The 4,909-nt window shown below is 30.3% G+C and overlaps 1 pseudogene across 1 annotated transcript; it reads left to right on the forward strand.

Moving 5' to 3' along the window:
- Positions 1-1,737: 1,737 nt before the first annotated feature.
- Positions 1,738-4,648, forward strand: LOC143578664 (IQ domain-containing protein IQM2-like; annotated as a pseudogene). Its single transcript, XR_013143314.1, has 9 exons — positions 1,738-2,292; positions 2,377-2,491; positions 2,562-2,627; positions 2,708-2,796; positions 2,897-2,987; positions 3,081-3,320; positions 3,410-3,511; positions 3,954-4,494; positions 4,556-4,648. The product of XR_013143314.1 is annotated as an IQ domain-containing protein IQM2-like (transcript).
- The last annotated feature ends 261 nt before the right edge of the window (positions 4,649-4,909 follow it).

The raw sequence follows: 4,909 nt of genomic DNA on the forward strand, positions 1-4,909 counted from the left end.
TTTTTATTATTTTTTATTTTTTTTATATTTTTCGAGTGAATGGTAACAAAATATAAGAATAATGGCAAAAACAGAAATTAAATTTTTTTTTTTTAATTAAATTAAAAATATTTCTTTATTAGTTCTCTAGTTCGCTCTTTAAGAAGGAGTTCTCTCTTAATCCTCTCCCTCTCTCTCTCTCTCTATATATATATAGAGAGAGAGAGAGAGAGAGAGAGGATTTCATGTAAAAACCATTTTGAAATTGAGAAATTTGAGAAACATTTTGGAACAAAAAATACTGTTTAAGGAAAAATAAAAATATAAAATAAAAAAATGTAAAAAAACCAAAAATTTTTATCTTTCATCCCGATTTCATAAAAAATAAAAATTTTAAAAAAATATCGGTTTAGCAAAATTATACATATATGCATAATACTTATTTTTTTATTTTATACATATTATTCTTTATACATATAAATACAATTAAGATAAATGATAATGTACATATATGTATATTATATAAATAGAGATTAAATAAAAATATACATGTATATAATTATGTTTTTTTAATGAAACCGGGATTAAAAATAATTTTTTTTGTTTTCTTTATTTATTAAAATTTTTGTTTTTTTTTTCGTTTTAGATATTTTTTTCAAAGATAAATGTCAAGTAAAAAATACTTTTACTTGTTTATAGGCTTATTGAATATTTAAAGGTCAGGTATTTTTGTTAATAGCTTACAAAGTGCTTAATAGGCGGACTTGTTTTAGCTTATAGCTTAAGCTGACAAGATCATATATTGCCAAGACTTTTAATATATTTTTGTCTCTCAAATTGTAAAACCATAATTTAAAGGGTTTCAAGCCATTTGATCAAGAATCTATGTATGCGAAGTTCTAATTGTGAATCATGATGCCTTTGGGGTGGCTAAACTTGAAATATGCCTATTTGTTTAGGTGACTTGCCCTCTTCAGCTCTCCAAACGAAATAGATGATGGCTTCGACTTAATTAGTAGATGTATAGCAGAATATTCATTTTTTCTTAATATCCTTCTGCTTTATCTTTATAACCTTCTCTCGTTAGCGTTGTTTGGTTTTCTCACGGCCTTTTGCTTCTTCATCGCTACCTTTACCACTGTAGTATAGATCTAAGTAAGGATAATAGTAAAATTGAAGTGTTCGACTTGCGACACACCTCACTTTTTCACTAATGTTTCAGAGACTAAGGTTACTATCAAAATTATTAAATGTGACATGTCTTAATGTTCGCAATCGAGATTGATATCGAGCTTACTACCCCCAAAAATTCTAATTAAAAAAATGTTTATTTTTAATAATCTTTAAAAAAAAAATCCCACTAAAAACAAATTTATATTATTTATTTTCTTTTTCAACCCCTTAAAAACTATGTTAGTAAACACCACACACCCCTTGGAAACTGCTTGACGCCTTCTATTTAAGGTGTCCCTCGTTGCCTTCAAACTGGGCATTGCATTCAGTTCCACAAAATATTAACACTCATCTTCATATCTGCAAAGGTACCCTGCTTCTACTCTTAATTCTATATCTGCATTATTATTTGATTTAATGCCTACAAGGTGTTCGTTCAAATGCGTCAGTGGGCACTGAGTTTACAAACTTCACTGTCAAGATTTGATTTTTAGTCAAAAAATCTTGTTTTCTTGAATTTGTTCATGCTGTGTAAATTAGCCTCATTTACTGCTTTATCTGATCACTTAGTTTAACTTTTGTCACAGCTCATTACAATTCATATTGTTTGCTGTTTGTTTGTGTTAGGTGTCACTTCTAGCTAGTTTGAATTGAATAATATCAAATGTGTTATGATCAACAAGATCTTGATTAACTAAAATTAGAAACTAATGCAATTTATTAACAGGAAAATCAAGCCTTTTGGAGAACTTGCATGGGGTTGTCGTTTTCGTGCCCGTTTGCAGTATACGCCGATTTAGATTCAGCCCTAAAATCCATCAGTTTAGAGAGTGATCATGAAGTTAAACAGTTGGGATTATCTTGTAGTTTTAAGATCCAAGATTACAAATCATCAGCAATGCAGTTAATGGTATCTCAAGAAATGAAGATGGAAGGATCAAGCTTCAAACTTTTTTCAGATAATCATGTTGAAAAGACCGAAATGCCCTCTGAATCCCCAAGATCTGATTATGTGTTGGAAGATCTTGAGCAACCAGGGAGTCCCAAACATGAGGCAGCCATAAAGTTGCAGAAAGTTTATAAAAGCTTTCGAACGAGAAGAAAGCTAGCAGATTGCGCGGTTTTAATCGAACAAAGCCGGTACGCGTTTAAATTGTTTTATTCTGATTTAATTACTTAAATCATGTAGGTTGCAGTCTTTCTGATTTGTTTGTATTTTGTTAGGTGGAAGTTGTTAGATTTTGCAGAGCTTAAAAGAAGTTCTATATCATTTTTTGATCTTGATAAACAAGAAACCGCCATTTCACGATGGTCTAGAGCAAGAACAAGGGCTGCAAAGGTAAATTAATAAACTTCATATCAAAATTTGATAAGGGTATAACAAAAATGTTATTTTCTTTATTTTTCAGGTTGGAAAAGGGTTATCAAAGAATGGTAAAGCTCAAAAACTTGCCTTGCAACACTGGCTTGAGGCAGTAAGTTAACCTATCTTTACTTCAATTCTTTTAATTTTAGAATGTGACTGGTATACTTACTAATTGTTAATTTAAAACAGATTGATCCAAGACATCGTTACGGGCATAATCTTCACTTTTATTATGGAAATTGGTTGCATTCTCAAAGCAAAGAACCCTTCTTTTACTGGTAATAACCTTAACTCATAGCATTATTATAAATTATAGTTATAATACTAATAAACATAGTTCCCGTATTTAATTTAATATTATTTTCCATAAAAACTCAGGTTGGATATAGGAGAAGGGAAAGAAGTGAATCTTGTTGAAAAATGTCCAAGATCAAAACTTCAACAACAATGCATCAAATATCTCGGCCCCGTATGTCACTTTTTATCCACTAAAGTTTTGATATATTTTTTTAAACACGAAGAACAAATGCTTACCATATTTTTGTTTTTATATTTTTTATAGATGGAGAGGAAGGAATATGAGGTTATGATAGAGGATGGAAAACTTTTATATAAGCAAACCGGGGAGTATGTCGATACGACTGGATCATCAAAGGGTTCTAAGTGGATTTTTGTTTTAAGCACATCAAGAACTTTATACGTTGGAATGAAAAAGAAAGGTTTATTTCAGTATTCAAGTTTTTTAGCTGGTGGTGCCACGCTAGCAGCCGGGAGATTCGTGTCTGAAAATGGTGTCTTAAAGGTAATTAATTTTAACTTAATTAACATATAATCGATTTTTTTAGCTTTGAAATGGTATGCTAATTTTAAAATTTTGTGATTGTTTTATAGGCAATCTGGCCTCACAGTGGTCATTATCGTCCCACACAAGAAAATTTTCAAGATTTTGTTTCGTTTCTTCAAGAAAATGATGTGGATACTACTTATGTCAAGGTAAAAAACAAATAATTTAAGGTTTTTCACTCTTCTTTATTTGATATTATGACAGAATATATGGATCAAGACCATTTTTTAACTTCCAAATAATTTAAGAACTCTTAACCACCAATTATTTTATTTGCATATTTTATATATTTAATATTATTAGAAGGTAGTTATATCATTTATTATATATAGTTTTATAATTGTATGTAAATTGGTTACTTATTACACATGTGACACATGTAAACTTGTGATTACATATATGTAATCTCAAAATTACATACGATAAATGACAAAACTACCCTTATATATTAAATATATAAAACAAATAAATAAAATGACTGTTTTTAGGTGTTCTTGAAATTCTTAAATCGTTTTGATTCTTCTGAAGAGATCCAAAACCTAGAATATAATGTTGATTAATTTAATTTTTTAATTTTTTTATTGCTATCAGATGGATTCAGATGAAGATGACAATGAATCATTTGGCAAACAAATCTCATTCTTCAGAAGAAGACACAAGTGAAAAGGAACACCTTGAAATAGAAGACGCGCGTGTAGACGATCACACCTCAAAAATGACTATAATCATGAACAAAATTACTTATTTACCCCAAGAATCACCAAAGAAATCAAGATTATCAAGATCATCTAGTAGAAAACTAAGCACTCTCAGAATACCAAACAAAGATGACATTTTTATGACCTTAAACACCAAGAATCAAGTCGTTGAAGCAAACGACTCGACGGGGTCCCACAAGATTCACGCCACACCAGCGCCCAACATGTCAGGGTCAGACGATGTAGAAACTGTTCCTAAGAAATCGATTCTACAAAGAATCGACTCACATAAAGGAACAAAATCTTTTCAACTGGGGAGACAGCTCTCGTGCAAATGGAGCACGGGAGTTGGGCCCCGCATCGGGTGCTTGAGGGACTACCCTAGTGAGCTGCAATCACATGCATTACGGCAAGCAAATTTGTCTCCGATCCTTGTGACCTTAAGTATACAAATAAGAGTTCTTTTTCAAGAAACTGTGGATTTGGACCCTACAGAACAAGATCTTCCCCAGTCCAAATAAGTTAATTTACAGAGATTTTTTGATTAAATTTTAATCTTTTTTAGGATGAATATGAAATTGACATAGGCATTTATTCATTCTTTTTGAAAAGTTCATTTTTTTAAAAATCTTGAAACATTATACAGATGGAAAAAAATTTGTAGATGTTACTTACATGTGTATTTATTATTCAATAATATATAGTTAAATCAAGAATTGCAGAAAGTTTCAATTTTTATTTTTATTTATTTTTATTTTTTGGTTTGTTTGACCTTGTAAAACATATTACTTTCCAGGGTGTACTTTATGCACGGATGATTGTACTTCACAGTCTACACTTTGTCATACA

This window comes from Bidens hawaiensis, unplaced genomic scaffold, assembly GCF_021521415.1.
Source record: "Bidens hawaiensis isolate Kalapana, Puna unplaced genomic scaffold, B.hawaiensis_p1.1 tig00029316_1, whole genome shotgun sequence".
Taxonomy (NCBI): domain Eukaryota; kingdom Viridiplantae; phylum Streptophyta; class Magnoliopsida; order Asterales; family Asteraceae; genus Bidens; species Bidens hawaiensis.